This window comes from Rhinolophus ferrumequinum, chromosome 10 (assembly GCF_004115265.2).
Source record: "Rhinolophus ferrumequinum isolate MPI-CBG mRhiFer1 chromosome 10, mRhiFer1_v1.p, whole genome shotgun sequence".
Taxonomy (NCBI): Eukaryota; Metazoa; Chordata; class Mammalia; order Chiroptera; family Rhinolophidae; genus Rhinolophus; species Rhinolophus ferrumequinum.
The window spans coordinates 81,018,453-81,038,556 of record NC_046293.1 but is presented as its reverse complement, the minus strand read 5'-3'; the positions used below and the strand labels follow the sequence as shown (position 1 = coordinate 81,038,556).

Genomic DNA, 20,104 nt, shown 5'->3' with positions numbered 1-20,104 from the left:
GCTTACAAATACAATGTCGCCAACTTGTTTTTAGATGTTTATACTAGAGGTTTACAGAATGTTGAGTTGAGGCTCAGAAAGGTTAAGTCATTTCTGTAAGGTAGTACAATTGTAAGTGACTACATGATGACTGGACATTACTCCTCAGTCCTCAGGTCTTTTTACATCCACAATTTGTGCTCTTTCCATTATTCTGTGTGGTCATTAAGGTCTGTATCTGCCACATTTTGCTAAGGATCAGGACATGTGTGTTGTTTCTGATTTACTGCAAAATTAAGAATTCACACTGATGTTCCTGATGACTGGTAAACCCTTCCCCTCAAGCATTACAGCCGCCCAACCATTCATGGCTCAGTTCAAATACCAAATTTTCACATTGAACTTTCCCTTGTCTACCCAGTTGAACCATCTTTCCTTCCTTGACATTTCCACATTTTATCTTACATTTCTTATGTGCTGGTATAACCTTCCTCTTTTATTGTGTCCATGTTTGGTTTAGCTTCTCGAAGGTGTCTTATATACAGAAAATGGCCACACAGTGTTGCCTTATTCATGGTGGTTAGCTAGTTTTTGTCAAATGGCCTGCTTGTGTTGTTCTCTGTGTGTCTTCCAGTGACTGAACAAAAGAGAAGATGCAAAGTTTCAGAAATACAGGTAATAATGAAAAAGTATAATGTTTTGGTCCTTTTGCTCCTTCTGAGGGATGTTTCTATAAAATGAGTAGTTTCCGTAGAATGAATGGATAAAAGCTGCTGAGAAGGAAGCATTGGGAAAAGTCTGAAGAGAATTCCTCTCAGTGCTCAAAAAAACATGAAACCTAGGTCTCCATGCAACTGCATTAAGCCAAATATTTTATAATTTAAAAAGGAGTGGGGCGGCCGGATGGCTCAGTTGGTTAGAACGTGAGCTCTGAACAACAAGGTTGCTGGTTCAATTCCCGCATGGGTTGGTGGGCTGTGCCCCCCTATAACTAGATTGAAAACTGGCGTCTTGACTTGAAGCTGAGCTGCACACTCCACAACTAGATTGAAGGACGAGTTGACTTGAAGCTGATGGGTCCTGGAAAAAACACACTGTTACTCAATGAAAAATTTAAAAAATGGAGCTTATTTTCAGTGGCTGTAAAACCTCAAGAAAGTGCAACTTTATCCATGTATATGATCTATGATATCAATGATGACCAAAACCATTGTAAACTCCAAACATTTTTCTCCAAAGGAATTTCTAGATATATTCATTACCGGATATGTTGTTTCCTTCTCTATATCTGGGACATCATTTTGTGGAAGTGGTCTAATGTATGGTAAACCTTATATTTAAAAACATGAGATAAGGCAGTCATATACAGCCTAGATGCGTTTTTCTTTGAATCAAGAATTGGTTATTAAAAATTTTTTCAAAAAATTCTAGTAAAAAGAGATGACTGGAAAGAATAACAATAATAGTTCTCAACTATAGCTTCAATGAAAATGGTCTTCATCTGAAAACTGAAAAAAAAAAAAGCCCCCAAAACAAAAACAAGCTTTCTAACAAAACAAAACTAACATAAAACTCCCAAGTGATATGTACCCATTAATGTTTATTATAGTGATATTGTTAGTTCATTTAGAGTGCACACAATTTATAGCAAGTGTTATTTTTAACAATAAGTATTATTCTGGTGGGAGTCTCCTGCATGATTTATATGGTTGGTGCCATTCAGTAATTAATTAGTCTGCCTAATTTAATGATAGATTATACTGCTTTATTAGGTTTTAATTTAATCAAACAAGAATTTCAGGGAGTTTTTAAAACTCTTTCACTGAAGAGTCTTGTCAGTTGCTTTCTGGTTACACAGGATTTATACCTTTCTGTTTGGAATTCTACATGTAAAAGTGCTTTTGGTTAGGTGAATGTTTGCAAGAGCCCTTGACTTTTTTTTTTTTTAATGAGGGTTGCCTCCTCCAACAGACATAATTATGCAAATTTTTTGAAATTTTAATTCAAAGTTGAGAAATTTAGGGAATTAGCGACTCATGTAGAATGTGTTGTATTTGGAAGGTTTATAAGTTGTAATATGTGCAGAATATAAATTATACTTAAAATTGGGTATTATTATTATCAGGGTCCCAAATTTGTTGATAGCACAAATTGAAATGGAATGTAGCTCCTTTATTTTCTGTTGCTGTGGTAGATACAATATTGCACCCTTGTATCAAAGGTAACCTATGCATATGTTATCTTACATGGTAGATGGGTCCAATTTAATCACATGAATCCTTGAAAGTGGAGAACGTTTCCAGGCTCGGTGAGAGAAAGAGATGTGATGACGGACATGTGGTCAGAGAGATGCTATATTGCTGGCTTTGAATACAGGGGAAGGGAGCCAGGAGCTAAAAGATGCAAGCCATTTCTAGAGGTTGGAAAATAAAAGGAAAGGGATTCTTCTTTAGACCCTCCAGAAAGGAAATAGCCTTTAACACCTTCATTTTAGCTCAATGAGAGCCATGTTGGATTTCGGACCCACAGAACTTTAAGATAAAAAAGTTGTACTGTTTTAAGCCACAATGTTTGTGGTAATATGTTATGGCAGCAATAGAAAACTAATACAATAGCTGAGCTATACTTTCTCATGAGCTCCCATCCTCTGTCTAGCAGGGAAAATAATGTAAACTTATCATATCAAGTAGAAGTATTTCAGCCCCTTCTGATTTTAAATAGTTGTTGAGGTCACTCAGTCCCTTTGGGTAAATGTTTGCTCCCCCATATTTCTTCTCCCCTTTTCTATTCTTCCCAAAGTGGCTCACAGGCCAACGGGGTAGAGGAGTCCTCATGTATCTTCTCAGGAATGAGGGGGAGAGGGGATTGCTAATCTATGAGAAGCCTCTGGTGATGGATCTGTTTCCATTAATCTGTGGTTGTTGGCCTTTCCTGAATGTCCTGGTGTTGAAGCTGGTCCTCCCAACCTCTGGGCATGCCCTGTGAGAATGGTGCTTTGGGGAAAAGAAAATAAGACGCAGAGAGTATCCATCCAGAGAGGAAAAAGAAGTAAAAATCTAGCCTTTTCCCTTGCCACCTACCTTCGACCCTGCCATTGTCTCTGGTCATTGAGGTCCCATCCTTAACAAGCTCTGGACTCTTCTGACCAAGTGGTCTTCTTAGTACCTCTGTAACTTCTGGGAGGCCAGGTGAGAACTTCTGTATCTACTGTATTGTATACCATGCCTAAGACATGGGAGGCTATAAACCTTATTTCAGGCTCGTTTAACCACTGTCGTGCTAGCTATCTTGTGCCATTTTAGTCTAAATGGCTCAGGGTTTCTCCTACAGGCTCTGAGCCTTCCACTCTACTCAGGAAATTGGGTGGCCAGTTCTGAAGTTCTTAGGTTTCTTGTGTCTATCTAGATGTATCTAAAGCATTTCCTCCGATCTCTGTGCACAGTGTTTGGCTACGATTTGTAGAAGTTGGATATCTGATATCCTCATATTGCCTCTCATTATTCTCCTTCTAAGCTCTACCAAGGATAAAAAAGATCTACATTTTTATTTCTTCTCCAACTCTGGAAGCGACTTTCCCTACATCCTACTTTCCTTTCCCCAGAGCACCAACCTCACTTTTTAAACAATAATTAGAAAGTAATAATGAGGAAGGGTATCCCCTTCACACTATAGAACAAACTCTATGATCTGAATTGGCCATGTTTATCTCTTGATAGGGTAGCTGCAGGATAATGAGACGTTAGAAATGATAGACTGAAAATACATTGGTTTAGTGCAGGGGGTGGCACCTTAGAGTCCACAAGCTGGCTGAATGTTTTTGTACATTAAGTTTTCTAGGAATACAGCCATGTGCATTCATTTACACGTTGTCTCTGATTGCTTTTGGGCTACAGTGGGAGAACTGAGGAGTGCAATAGACACTGTATGGCTTGCAAATCCCCAAATATTTACTATCTGGCCCTTTAAGAAAGTTTGCGGGCCCCTGGTTTAATGTATTAGTCATTTATTGCTATGTAACAGCCCTAAAATCTGCTAGCTTAAAACAACAAGTGTTTATTATCTCTCAGTTTCTGTGGGTCGGAGATCTGGGCTGCCTTAGCTGAGTGATTCTGGCTCAGGGTCTCTCATGAGGTCGGAGCCAAGCTGTTGGTCAGAACTGCAGTCATGTTGACCGGGGCTGGAGAATCCACTCCAAGCTCTCACAGGTGGTTGTTGGCAGACCTCAGTTTCTCACTGGCTGTTGGCTTGGAGGCAGTTCTTTGCCACATGGGCTGCTTCATGGGGCTGCTCCACATGACTGCTGGCTCCCCCCAGAACAGGTGGTGAGAGAGAGAGAGAGAGAATTAAAAGATGAAATCAGCAGTCTTTTGTAACCAAACCTTGGATACACAGTATTCAATGTGTGGAAGTGAGCACTAAGTCCAACCTACCTTCAAGGAGATCATATGACATCATGGATACTGGGAGGCAGGGTTATTGGGAGACATCTTGGAGGCTGGCTATCACATTTAGTAACAACCTCCCCCTACATTTTCACTCTTTTACTTTATTGTGCTATCATAGATTTCTACCAATGTAGCAGTGGAATTTAGGACTGTGAGAATCAAGATGAGCCAGGTAGTTTAATTTTGAGATAGCCATAAAAGTTGCTAGCTTGGCTGCTGCTTGTGGGCGAATCCCAGCTAAACTCAAAAGGTTGGAAATACTTGGGAGCCTAAAAGGAAGCACATGGCAAGAATTCAGAGAGAATAGAAATTGACGGTTAAAGCAAGGTTGATTTGTGGCAAGGTAGGCAGTTGAGAGTACACTTCAGCAACAATGAGACCTTTTGCTTTGTTAATTCATTCAATATTTAACAAATATTTACTGAACTCCTACTAAGCTTCAGGTGCTACTGAAAGCATTGTGGCTATAACAGCAAACTTGGAAGAAAAGATGGCCTCAGGCAGGAAGCATCTTACAGCAGGTGCTTCCTTTGTGTGCTGACAAAGACAACAAGTGACTTCCCAGGATTTGACCTTTGCAGGATTTGTGGGAAGAAGATATGTATATCAAAAGATAATAGGTAGAATGGAGCTTGTATCCAGGGATGTAGAGGTAGGTCCCAGAAACTTTTTAATGAATTTATAGTCCTTCCTAGTTTAACTGAAAGCTTTAAAATTACGTGTTGCCCTAAAGTTTATGAGTCCAGCACAGGCATGAGTGACAGGGTCAATGAAAACTACAGATTGTTGAAAGTATCGACACACTGACTTTTTTTTTTTTAAACCTATATTATTTAGCCATTTTTAACACAGTCATTTCCTCCACTAGGCTCAAACTATACATACATACATCTATATGTATATATATTGAGTATTGCAATTAATACAGTTTTTTCCTTTCTTAAAATGTGTATACTTTTTTTGGGCACATTTTAAGAAAGGAAAAAACTGTATTAATTGTAATACTTAATATATACTGATAACAAAAGATGAATACAAGTTATGTGTGTACATTTTTTTGGCACCCCGTGTATATATATGTGTATTCCTTTTTTTTTTTTTTTAAAACAATCAGATCTGGAATTGTGCTCTAGAAACCTCTACCAAAACTCAAACCATTTTTATTGCTATGAGATTGATGCAGAGAGGAGAGAGTGGGGGAGAAAGGAAAGTTTTCTTGGCTGATCCAAAGGAAGTCAGGTTGATTTGGAGGTAAATTGTAAAGGCCCCACTCTATGCTAGCTGGGTGCAGGAAGTGACCGTGGTGGCCCTGCCTCTAGGTCACTGTAAAAGTTTTTGAGCTATAAATGAAGTTAATTTCCTCTATCTGTGATTGAAAGTCAATTTTAGGATCCCATTGGACCCATGTAGTCCAATGCCTGGACTGGCATGAATGGTTTATTGGTGTGGAATATTTTTATGGTTCTATGGAGAGGCTGACACTGGGAGCTCTGTGGAATGTTGATTTCAGTCATCCATATTTCAAAAGGGAGGGGCTTGGAGGAACTGACAGCCACAAACATTTATTGTTTGGCATCTGAATCTGTGAGAAAAGTAAAAACTGCAATGTTTAAATGAAATGATGACAAAACAAAATATTAAGGCATACAGGTCCACCGCTGATCTCTTTGACTGTGAGTCCTTTTTCCTTGGAGATCATGCTACACAATGTTTTGCACTTACTCAGCAATTAAAGGTAAGAGGTTGTGAAACTCTAAATGAGCCATGAAAAAAAAAAAAAAGAGGCAAAGGGCTGAGTTTGAGTGAGTAAAGGAAGATAAATCAGATGAGATTGCATGTTGATGACACTCACCAGGGTTGCTCAACAGCAATATGTGACAAACAGCAAGAGAAAAAGGAAACATTCTGGCAGAGTCAGCCACCCCCACCATCTCTCTTCAAAACCCTACTAAGAAATCCCCACTGCTGGATGAGTTATTTCCTCTTTCTGCAATATGAGTACAATGGGAAAAAAATAGACCCTAAGAGCTGAAATATTGAAGTTAGGAAACAGTTGCATGAGTAATAACACAATAATGAACTTGACCGAAGACCCTAGAGGTATGGGTCTTCCATCTAGAGGGTCCATTTTGGTCCAGTGGATATTTGAACGGTCTTTTTAGGTTGCATGTATGGTATGGTCTCTTGTGTATGACTGTCCTCATTGCCCGTGGTTTTGTTCATTCGTTCTTCCTGCCTGGATTCCAATGGAACTCGTCTCTCACCACCACCTCTTTGGCCCTGTGGTATCTTATCTGCCTTGGCAACTGTTATACTTTCTTCAAAGCTCAACTTAAACCCATTTTTCCTCCAAGAAACTCAGCTCTCCCAGTCCAGAATTAACCTCTTTCTCTTCTCTCCTCTTTCTATCTTCAGCCCTTTATTAAATTGGTCACAGTGTCGTTATACACAAGTTATTTATACATTTGTCTATTGTCTCTATTGAGTTGAACTCTCTGGAGGCAAGGAGTTTGTCATGAACATCCTTATGTTTCCCAACACATTGATTCAGTGACATCAGGGATATAAAAAGCCATTATAATAAATCAATGTTTATTAGACAAAGTATAAACTAACTCTTAATCATTTTAACAGATTAACAGTATCCTAGGCAAAAGTCACTTAGCTTTCTTGCAGAAAAAATTAATTAACCTCTATCTCGTTTTGCCTTGTTATGTAGAATTACGATAAAATAAACAATGCTATTAATTTTTTTTTTTTTTGGAAAAAGTCCCAGGGAAGCTATTTTATTTTTATTTTAGAATTTTTTGATTAAAGAAATTGAGTCCACCTACCTTTGAGTTCCTTGAAGGCACAAGGCCATTTGGTTCTCTTATTGGCTTCAGAATAGAGCTGTAGAAGGTTCTAGAACATATTAATTCTTTCCACCTTTGTAGAGAAACCTTTTAAACAGAACTCCATGTTGTAACAAAGAAACAGAACTACTATCACTAGATCCTATGATTTTTTTTTCTCTTCTTGTCCCCCCACCCCCTAACAGCTCAAAAGGTGTAGTTTATACCAGTAGGCTACACTTCCTGGATACTATGCTTTCCTTTCCCAACTCTTTATAATTAACTGACTTTGATCTTCATTACACTCCAGAAATAGTTCTCTCAAAGGTCAGTTGTGACTTCCTTTGTGTCAAAATCTCTCAGCAGCATTTGCTATTGATAACCTTGTGACTCCCTGCTGCTGCCTGGGCTCTGACATTACTCTTCCCTCGCTTTTCTCCTAGGGAAAGGGGAAAATTAATTTGTTAAACATGTATGTTCCTGCTAGGAGCTTTCTGTGCATCATTGTATTTGAGCTTCATGACAACATTCTGAGCCAGGACACATTCATTCACACTCTCACTTGAGAATAGATGCTTTTGCTTTGTCCCATTGGCCAGTCATTTCATACAGGGGGAGGCCTTGTGTGCCTTAGCTGGTTGCAAGTTCTTTGGGGGTGAAATCCACACCCTTCACCCCTTCCCTCTCACTCACAGTGCCTGACACAGCAAATATTATCAGGGCTCAACAAATATTTGTGGTCTGATTGTCAATGAAATCACTTAGACCTTGAAGATGAAGACTAACATGAACACTGACCAGTTGTTTTTTGTGGGTTTTTTTTTTTTGAGTATTTGTTTTTCCAAGTGCTGGAAGAGACCTCCCTTCATGTATCATCTTGAAACAAAACAAAACAAAAAAACCAAACCTCATTCATGAAAAGATTATGTTTGACGCTAAGATTAGAAAACTATTAGCAACTGTCACATGTAGGACAGCATGGATTTCCTTCCAATGACTGAAGCTCTCAGCTGAGAGTGAGTGAATCCTGAGGCCTCTGAATTAGATCAGAGTGATTATGTTTATTATCTCCTCTGGGCAGCTTTGCCCAGTTTCTGAGTCAGATGCATTGAATTTGTACTTTCTGTCTGAAACACAAATATCTTATCGTCCATTTTCCTGTGAGATTAAGGCCAGCCCTGGGTGAAATGGGGGAGTAGGGTGATGCTGGGGAAGTCAGTCTGTGTCACCCTCTCCGTTTCCTCTTATACTCCCTTTATCGTCTTTCAGTTCCTTCTTTCCCACAGGTGCCAGAAGGGTGATGCTTCCCCATAATCTTTCTTGTCTTGGGGGAAGTGCTGGGAACTAACATTAAAAAAAAAAAAAATGTGAATACTATGAAGCTTATACAGCACTGGGCTTTCAGAGTCATTTTTTTCATTTGCAGTCTCTTGATAACTCCATGAGGTAGATTTTATTATTTCTGTATCACAGAGGTTGAAACTGAGGCTTTGAGAGGATAGGAAACTTGTTCAAATCACACTGCTTATAAATAGAAAAGTGGAACTTGGAGGTCTGCCTGTCTGACTCCAAAATATCTGGGCTCCTTATTGTACCAGGTTACCTCCTCACAAGAAAAGATATGGTATAAATTTTTTTCCCACGGAGGGCTTTAGAGGTATGGTAGAGACAGAACGCCTTTCTAGTAGAGCCCCAGCAAACGTGCCATGGTCAGAGGGCCAGGGCATTTGGGGTGGAGAAAGCTATGCTTTATGATTTGGGCATCATCCTTTCATCACTACACGTGCCATGTCACATTGTACCTGATCTTTCCAACTAAGCATTTTTAGCCACCTGAGGTTCTTAATCTAGAATTCAGCACTCACAATGTTTTTTTGTTGTTGTTGTTGTTTTTTGATGGATGTTCTTTCATTAGTCCTGGGAAAATGAATTTAGTGTGCAAGGTCCTTCCTTTTAATCAAAGAAAGTGCCCTAGGTTAAAATAAGGAGCACTAAGTCCTTTCATCAGCACTAAGTTAATTGATGATGGGTACGTGTGTGCAGTATTTAGATTAATCCCTCTGCATTGGTTGATGTCATAATGCTCACCTGTGACTTGATGGATCACGCAGTCTGGCAGGATTTTTGAGGATTCTTTGAGGCAAGGACCATGGCTGGAACAATGAATGGGTCCTCATTATCCGAGGAAAATTCATAAGTACATATAGATTAGCTCCTATAGTACATATAGATAGTTCCTTAAAATGAATCCATTTAAATTTTTTAAAAAAATAATTGAAAGAACCATGATTGGGTCTGTATCTCCAAAGTGAAACAATATCTCTTGGCAATAATTTGCATATTTTTACATTTAAATACATTTAAGTTAAATTATAGTTAGCATTTTAAGAAAACAAAAATGAAACAAATACTGATCATCCCTTTCAGCTTAATTTTTATAATAAAATTGTATGAGCAATACTGAAATCTTCACTTCATATATATATGTATATATGTGTATATATATACACATATATGTGTATATATGTATGTGTGTATATGTATATGTGTATATATATATGTGTATATATATATATATATATATATATATATATATAACTTTTATAATGTCATCATGATGAAAGTTCTTTTTGCCTTAAGTGAGGGTTTTGTCAATTTTCCTAACGGACTCACTCTTTAATCCTTTTTATTCAGATAGTTTTTATTCAGATTTGTTTTTTGCCATGCCTATCACATCAGTATCCTTGTTGATTTCCTATTAATTAATTTTTAATAGGCCCATCTCTGCCAGCTCATTCTTTTGGGGGGGATCCAGAAAGTTTTCTGACATCACTTTTATCAGTCTTATGAAATCCTACAACTTTTGCAATGTTTGCCTTTTTGCTTGGCAATCTATTGCATTGAATCTACATTGTTTGATTAAATGCCTATAACATCTGCACCGCCAGTCAGAGCTGGCATTGATGTGATGGGTGGAGGAGATGCAAGCTAGTGTGTAAGTGGAGTGGGATAAGTGGTGAAGAGTATTACAAGAGATCAACCAGCTCCTTTGTGACTATTTTTGTGTTATGGTGACTTTTCGCTTCTCTAAGTAACCATGTAATTGTGAGATGGGGCATAATGCATGTTCAAATAATAAGGAATCCCTGGGCTCAAATAATTGTTGAATGGAATGGAACTGACCTTGCCTGGATCTGCTCTCAATGATAAATGTAGCAGATGTTAGGAGCCTACAGGCTTGGGTTGCCCATAGATGAACTAAAATTGTCTTCCAACCATTTTGATGTGCATGAATAGAGCTGAAAGCATTCCAGAGCTAGTGGAATGTTAAATCTCAAATCCAGAGATCTGCTTGAAGGCCCATAATTACCTCTATTGTGATGCCTTTCAACAGATCGAAAAAGTTGTATAGTTTTGATTCAAGGTGGGCTAAGGGGTTGCTAAAACTGAATAAGACTTAGGTTCCAGGCCGGTTCTGTTGCTGCTATATTATGCTTTGGGGGAGTGGGGGTGGGGGAGGGTCATTAGCATCAATAGAGTTCAATGCTATAATATTGTTTCTTTTAACCTTATTTATCATTGTATTCTCCTGTGTGTATATAACTTAGTAAGTATCAGTTTTCATTCCTTTAAGTATTTTAGATATAATAGGTCAGTAGGAGAGGATGAACTTGTTTGCTAACCACCCTCTTCTAACTACATCTGTATGACCACATATTTGAATAGAATTACCTGAAATATATAAAAGCATTTCGAAGTAATAATTTTTTTCATAGATAGAGAGAATGATGGTTTGCTGTTTCCTTTTTGCCTCTTTAACATGCTGTTTATATGACATTTCTTCTTCTTCTTTTTTTGCTCCTGTTGTTGGATGTGGGGGTTTTGGTTAATTCTGTATTTTTTCTTCCTGCTGGATTGCATACTTCTTGAGGGAAAAAATAACCCCTTGTCTTATTTTGTTTCATGTCCCTATGATCTGACATAGAACTTCATACATGTGTGCTCTATTGTTCTTTAATTGAAATAGAAATGAAGAGTCTAGCTTAGAAAGAAGGAAATGATAACTTATTAGGGTGGAAGTTAAGTGGGTTGTACTAACTTTGCAAGGACAGGAAATAAAGCAAGGTTAATCAGTGGAAAGTAGGACAGAGGGCAAGTTCTCTGTGGTGTATTATGAAAGGGGCAGAGGCCAAAGTACAATGACTATTCCATTGGAAAAACAAATAAACAAGCTGGAACATGCTTGCCTGAGCACATGTAAACATGGAGTCCGTGAGCAGTGACCAGGTGTATGCCAGTGCCCAGGTATAAAGCCACGTGTATAGTCTCTTAGGCCTTTTAATTTATGTTCTTTCAAAAGTGCTTCCCAATAGGAAATGACACTCTTTAATAAAGTGATGAAGTTTAGCCACTGATTAATGCAAGGTGATAGAATCTCCTTAAAATGAAAATTTTTAATTTCCCCAAATCTCTGTTTTCAGGAGATTCCATCACCTCAGAAATTTCCAATGAGCAACAGAAAAGGGGCAAGAAGATTTTCCAGAAGCCAATGTATGTAAGTACAAAGCTGAATGTATCCATAAACCTGTGAGGAGAGAAGAGCTTCAGATAGATGAGCAATTTCCTGAAAAGGCACATGCGGGCGTTGGATGACATCTCATTTCCTCTGCAAGAGGCCTGAGAACCGTGGTGGTGATTAGCAACTCACTGTTTTGGAGCTCAGCCATCCTCCAGTTTATTTTCACTTGGTGGGAGTGAAGGAAGGTGATGCTATTGCTTTTCAGTTGGGTTCTCTTAGTCACGCATGGTGGATTTCTTCTTTGCAGAAAGTGTGTTAAATTGAAATCTAGATTATCTGAGTGTGGGGTGTTGCTTTGTGATTTGCCCTGGGTTAAGCTGCAATCACTTTAACCAGAAGAATGTTCTAAGCCATCGAGCCCCCGCTCCCCCACCCCCAACCCTGCTTTCAGTGGCTCAGGAAACAGAAATTAATTTTGATTTTAATGCAAACTTGATTAGGAAAGGAAATATAATGCTAGTATATGAAAGCATGAAGTTCCTGCCAAACTCAGACCTGTAGTTTAAAAAATATTCTGATTCTTTCCCATTTGATTTATCTATGTCTCCATGTCAACTCGATCTTTCTATTTCAGTGTGTATAAAGTTGGACAATTAAGTTTGTGAATTTTCCACCCTGTAAGTGCATGGTGGAAAGTTCATGAACTTAATTGTCCGATTCGTGACTGAGAGTTTGCCATACGGGAAATTAATAAATTAATAAATGATTTTATCAATATTAAAAAGCTCCCACTGACTTGGAAGATCAGAATGTTGAAGTCTTTCTCTGGATAGTATGGTCTTCAGCCCTCTTTCCTCAGTGCTTCTGCTTCTTTGAAATAAGGAAGTTTGCAGGTCTTAGTTTCCTTTTGCTCTTGTCTTCCCTCCATCCCCCACCTTAACCCCCTTTTGGTGTTTTACAAAACTGAGTCATTGAAACCTTTTCCATTTCTCCACTGTACAGACATGGAGTAATTATCAAGAAAGAAACCTTTTTATTCTTTGTAGGCTGTTTGAAATCCTAGCTATTAAACCTCATTACAGCTCATTGATTTGAGATACTTTGAATTTTTTAAAAGCAGTGGGCTTGTGATTGTGAATGGCTATTCTTGCTAGAGTTGTTCTTTCAGTAGTCAAGTTTAGGGAACTATTGGACCAATTGAAGTTTGAAAAAGATAAGTTTCCTTGTCTTATGAAAAGAATATGTTTTCACTTAAATACATTTGTATAAAGAATTGTAAACATGCTCTTTTTAAACCAGAAATTAGTTAAGGATTTTGAAAAATAAAATGGTGGGAGTGAAACACTGATGAAGATGAGATTTTGATAGCGACAATGAGGCAAGGCAAGCTGGGAGACGGAAAATCAGCAAACCCCCTGGGTTGGAAAACGGAGTTAGTCTGATCTGCAGCACTTTTACTTTAGTTCAGAAGACGACCTACATTAGTCAGGGTCCTCCAGAGAAACAGAACCAGTAGGATATATAAATATAAATAAATAAATAAATAAATACACACACACACACACACACACACACACACACACATACATACATGGGACAATTCAGCCTTTATAATCACATGAACCAATGCCTCATGATAAATCTCCATTGGAAAAGCATTGGAGATTTATCATGAGACATTGGTTCATGTGATTATAAAGGCTGAATTGTCCCATGATCTGTCCCCTATAAGCTGGATACCCAGGAAAGCTGGTGATATAATTCAGTCCCAGTCTGAAGGCTTGAGAACTAGGGGTGCCGATGTCCAAGGACAAGATGAGATGCGACGTCCCTGTTCAATTAGAGAGGCAAGAAAAAAGGGACAAATTCCTCCTTCCTCTTCCTTTTATTCTCTTCAGGCTCTGAACGAATTGGATGATGCCCACCCATATTGGGGAGGACCATCTACTTTATTGAGTCCACCATTTCAAATGCTAATCTCATTAAAATACCAAAATCTGTATTAGGGTTCTCCAGAGAAATAGACCCAACAGGATCGATCTATCTATCTATCTATCTATCTATCTATCTATCTATCTATCTATCTATCTATCTATCTATCTATCTATCTATCTATTATCTATCTATCATCTATATCGATCATAGGAATTGGCTCACAGGATAGCCCACCCAAATTGGTGATGGCAATCTTCTTTACTCAGTCTACTAATTCAAATGCTAATCTCTCCCAAGGATGCCCTCACAGACACATCCAGAAATAATGTTTTACCAGCTATCTGGGCATCCCTTAGGCCAGTAAAGCTGACACATAAAATTAACTGTGATAGGACCCCTTCTACCAAGTAAGCAATTAAACTTGATGCCAGAATTAAAGTGCATGGAAGTGATTTTGCAATGTTCTTCTGGTGGTTCTGAGAAGTTTAAAAACATCAAAACCATGTTAGATATCAGGTAATAAATTACTAAAATTCACCATGGTAGATTTTATTATGAGTTCTAAATTATCTCAATTGATTTATACTTAGAGGTTATAATTTCTTTCAATTAAAAAGAAGCAAGGAAGTGTGTAAATTCAAATGTTAGTAGAATTAAATTTCACATTCTTCTCCTTTTCTACTTCTCCACTCTGTATAACATTATGTCATTGATTTGCTCACCATGCTCCCTACATAGACACATCCAGAATTGTTTTAGAGTAGACGTTTAGTGGAGGTCCAACAAGAGTACACAGACCAACTCTGACCATCAGATATGTGTTTTGTGCCTCTGCAGAATGTTTAAAATTTTTTTAAGTTTATCTTCAACAACTACAAAAAAATAAATAAAATTTATCTTTAGCACTCAAACATAAATCTAAATTTCTGGCTTTTCTTGAAAAAAAACGAACAGATTTGGTATTGCTGGACCAGTAATCCTTGTGGCCCTGAGAGGCTGGAGCTGAGTATTTATCTTTCCACACAATTTCCAAGGGCCACGAACTGCAGTATTTGACATAGTTCCCACCACTCTGCAATTTCTCCTTGACATTGGGGGATGAGTTGCCACTTATTATCAAGGTTGGGCTGTTGGTTTTCTTATAGTTAAATTAGGATAAAATAACAATGTTTTAAAAACCTGTATCTTTTTCAAAAACAGGTAAGTGATAGATTGAGAAGTGTATGTTTCAAGAAAAAGAGGAGTGAGCAATTATTTATAGATATAAAGACTATCCTTAAATGTTTGATTTAACTGAAATGTGTCTGGCTTACCTAATTAATGTTACCTATCTGGTCTACCTCGATTTAATGTACTTGCATGTCCCTTTAGGAATTTGAGAATAACGTGAAGCAATACTTTTGCTAATGAAAAATGTCATTGCGAGGACCTGCTTTGTGGCATTCAATTTTATCACCAAGAGGTAACAATAATGTAGGAGGCACTAGGCTATGTCCTTTCTTTTCTCTTTCTCTATATGGGGCTTCCTGACTCTTTGCATGCACATTTCCATTTTCATCTGAATAATTCTCCACCCACTGACACAACAGACTTCTTCTGGGATATAGGCTCTGATTTTCTAATTTTGTGTTTGTGTATGTGTATGTTGGGTGGTGGTGATGGTAGCTGTGGGAGTTGGCCCATTCGTCAGTGAGATTCAAGTTCAGACTGATCTGTCAAAGACATGAATGAAAGGAACACTATGATTACTTTCTCAAATGCCATTACTACTCTTGACATTGAGAAGTCTGAACTATCAGTTTACTTCATATGCATGTTACTCTTAGGGAATGCTTTGTTCACTGAGGATTTATTAAGCAGTGAATAACTGTTTATTCATGTTTAAGATTTTTTTTTCTTGATATGTGGATCAAATTCTAGATCTAGAGTCTTATTATTTTTCAATTAAATTAAAGCTGTGAAGTTGGGTCAAGGAGTCTCATAGAAGTAGTCCAGGCTCTTCAGGACCAAAGTCTGAGATTTTTAAGAAAACTTAGTGAGTGCTCTCTCATTTCTTGGGAACAGTGATCATGAGGATACTGGTATACATCTAGCTATTATTTAGATGTTCACAATGTCCATGGATTAAGGATTCGCTAGGTTAATTCCTTTGCCTGATTCTATGCACTGCGAGAGAGCAGAGGACCCCTCACCTGATTCTGGGCAGACTAAAAATATAGATGGGAAGGCAGGACATACAAAGATAAAATGGTTTGCTAAAACAAACATTTGATCAAATGGTTTTGTCCACCTGAGGTGCAGTGGCAGGGAATGACAGATTCTCTTGCAACAATAGAGAAAACTGTTGAAGATAATTTCTCCCACATCATGTCAACTTAAATTAATTAACATCTTCCCTGGGAGAAACTTGAACCTGCATTTCAGCAAATTTAGCCATCATAGAAAGGATAAAAGGGCATAGATTGTATTCACTGTTCAGGTAGAGTAGAAAATTTCTCTGTCTGTCTCTCTCTCTCTCTCTCTCTATGTATATAGACATACACATTCCTCTCTCTCTCTCTCCACACACACGCACACACACACACACACACGGTGCCAAAAATATACACATTTTAAGAAAGGAAAATTGTATTAAAATTGTAATACTCAATCTATATTGATAACAAAAGATGAATATAAGTCACGTTTGGCTTCTGCAATTACAAGAGATGCTCAAAGTGGTTACCATCAACAGCGTCCAGACACTTTTGATTACGGTGAACTACTGCTTGAGCAACATTAACCAAAGTGTCCACTTGTACACATTTTTTTTGGCACCCCTGACATATATATATATATAGAGATATATATATAGAGATATATATATATCTCTCCCAATCTCCAATGCTCATAATTGCTCCTTACAATAAATTACTATTAATAGATTGGTTAATATCTTCCAAGCTTTTTTTCTAGACACATGGCAAAGTTATAAACACATATATAATTCTTTTTTTACACAAATTGGAATAAAATGTACATTGTTTTATAATTTACTTTCTATTCATATTTTATGGCATATTTCCATGGCATCCAGATGTATCCATATTATTTTTAAAAATTCTCACATTATATTGTATTTCATATTATAGATTAATCATAATTTTAAAACTTTTTCCATACCTAAGAACATGTAGAATGTTTCCAGCTTTTCACTATTATAAAAAAATGCTAAATGAAAGTTATTTATAGTCTATATATTTGCATATGTATATCCATAGGATAAATTCTCAGAAATGGAATTGCTTGGCCAAAGAGTGTATACATTTTAAATATTTATAGGCTTTATCAACTTGCACTCCATAAATTTTACGTGAATTTACATTCCTAAATATACCCTAAGAGAATTTACATTTTAAACACCCTTAGCGAAAATGGATATTATTAATCTGATCAGGATAAATGTTGTCTTATTTAAATTATTAATTATTAGTGAGATTTAATATTTTTGACTATATATAGTTCTGCTTAGAATTACCTGTTTGAGTATTTTGTCTCTTTTGTTTGCCTTTGGGTTGTTTCCCTTTTACTTTTTTCACTCTTTGTACTCGTATATTATGAATGTTAATATTTTCTACATTTGGTAAATATTTTTTCCAGTTTTTCATTGTATCACTTGTCAGTACACTTTATCATTCCCTAAACTTCTGTATTTTTTCTTTGATTATGTCAAGTTATAGAGATGAACTTCTTTTCACTAACTTTCGTGTTAAATAAATAAGAAAAACAATGAAAGTAGCACCAAATGAATCAGGTCAATTACCTTGACTTCTATATTGACTCCACTGATTTTAAGATTAATTCAATTCTTTCGTACTGTTAAATAAGTAATACAAGGTTGATATGTGATAGTACAGCTTTTTTGTCTCTCTTTCCCCAGCCTTTTGTCTTTTTCTTTTTTCTTGTACATCCAGAGGATTCTGTAGGCATTTTTATTTCACTCCCAAGGTGACACTTAGTGGTAAAGAAGTCATTGTAGGCAGTTTAGTAAACAAAACAGAAGAAATCTAAACACACAGGTAATAGATCTGGTTCTATAAATTCAGTTCCTCTACCCAAAAAGTGTAGATTATGATACCTCTTCCTTGACTTAGAGGGATCTCAAAAGAACAAATTATATCATGAATATGTAAATATCTTGACCTTTCTCAAGATGGCTGGTTGTTTGCTGGAGAAGAGGGAGCAGATGAGAGCAGCTAACGTATATTAGGGTCTACTGTGGGTTTGTTACTGTGTGTGAACTGCCACATTTCATCCTTCTAGTAACATACTGAGAGCTTGGTTAAAAAAAAAAATTCCTAATTTATTACAGGTGAAACAAATTGAGGCTTTTGGACCTTAAATAATTTATACAAAGTCATGTGATAGTAAAAATGAGATTTGAACAAAGGGCTAAATGAAATACCCCCTAAAAGTGAAAGATTAGCAAGGGCTGTTTTTTGTTTCTGCTTTTGTTTTTATTCTATTTGGTTTAATTTTGACATAGTGCCTGATCTAACGTATCAATAGATATTTGTTGAATGAATATGAGTGGAATTAATGTCCATGTTCTTTCCATTATATCATGTTGGATATGGAGAAAGGGGCTAAGTTATCCTTTAATGTTATAAAGATATGTTTTTTCCCCTGGGATATATTAGAGAGGCAAGGTTGCTGTGTTTGTTTTCGAAATTTAAAATAACTGACTGGCTTGTTGAAGCTTATGCTGGCTAGACTTATTTTGGTTGCAAAGCTATGACATAACTAAATTGGAAATTTTATATGCCTTTATTTAAAAACAATGAGTATACCATACCTTTCAAACTAAGTTTTCAAAATGAAGTAAATTGTGGGCCATAAAAATGTTCCATTGATTTATTCAACAAACATTTGAATGTTTATTAAATACTTACCATTGTGCTAGATAGTAGGATATTATATTATATGAGGAAATGTCTCATATAAACGTAAAATACATTTCAATAGAAAGAGAACATTTTAATATATTGTGATATAAAATTGAGTAAAACTTTCCTTGTCAGAAATGTTCGCTAGAAATCTCAGAACACTTACTCATTTAGGAAAACTGCCCTGATCTGTCACTTCTGACAAAAAGTAAATGTGTTAACATACCTGAAGCAATTCTACTTCTCTAAATATGCTTCGTAAAAACATCAAGGTGATGACTAGATGAAGCAACTGTTCAGACTGAATTTATTTTATTCAATTTGGCTAAACAATTGGCTTTATTTTTCATCTGAATTACAACTGGTGAGCTGTTTTTACATCACATTTCACACGTTATTTTTTTCTTCATATGCTAAATTTAGTGCTCCCTGATAAGTCTTGTATTCACTTTGAAAAGGACAGAAAAAAAGCAAAATAAACAAAAATCCCCGGGAAGATGAATGCCTTTGAACAGTTTCTTTACTGTTTGTATAATTTTGCATTTTTGAATATGTTTCCATTTATATGTATCCTCTGCAGTTATGTACTTTAGAAGCATTTTTCATAATAGAGTAAAAACTAGGAAATGGATATATATTCATGGAATTTGAGAAATAAAAACTGTTTCATTTAAGTTTATATTGACCCAAACTAGCAGTTTAAAATTTCCTTTATAAAAATATTCTCTTGCACTTGCTGAAAAGATTTTCTTTTTGATTTATAATACAAAGACAATGAAAACAGGTAGGTTAGGAGAATAAAGCAAATGATTTAAGAGGATTAAAAGATTAACACCAGGCACAGGGAGGCTCTCTGTTCTGCACACCCTGGGTTATGCAGATCAGGCCGCATTTCTCCAAAATAGAGACTCTTTCAGAAAATGTTCTTTATCAGTGAGAGGGTAGCTTGCCCTTGACCGTTTGGGGCACGTGAGGTAAATAGTTTATGCACACCTCTATTAGAAACATAATAGCATATTACATCTTACTTACTCTGAAATGCTAGGGCTCTGTTAGTTAGAAGAGAGAATCCTAGTTTTACCCTCAAGAGCAAAGTCTGTAATGCCACTCAGAAATAGAAACCAATTCAATCAGCTACTATCATGTGCTCTGCATTGATGGATCTTAAGTCCTCAGCGTCTGTACTAAACAGGTTTCTTTTTGTGGCAGAAAGAGTTCAAGTTTCATCTTTTATCTTTGTATAGATCCGCCATGATTAGCTTAAGGACTAGATATAGGCTGGGTTTAAAGAAACATTTTTCATAGTAACAAGCAGTATATGTAACAAGAAAAATTCCGTCCTTTGCAGGCTGTTCCATTGACTGAGGAGAACTGAAGCACAGTTGATACATAGTTTTAGAATCACAACAGTGAAATCATGCCAAATTGACTGGAAAACGGCCAGGCTCCTTGCTGCATATGAATATG

General features: G+C 36.8%; 1 long non-coding RNA gene across 1 annotated transcript in view; it reads left to right on the top strand.

Moving 5' to 3' along the window:
* Nucleotides 1-20,104, top strand: part of LOC117028120 (uncharacterized) — a 57,111-nt gene that overhangs the window by 22,084 nt on the left and 14,923 nt on the right. The window contains exons 3-4 of the long non-coding RNA XR_004424082.1: nt 11,740-11,813; nt 15,084-15,174. This is a non-coding gene — a long non-coding RNA (uncharacterized LOC117028120). The remainder of the gene's footprint in view (nt 1-11,739; nt 11,814-15,083; nt 15,175-20,104) is intronic.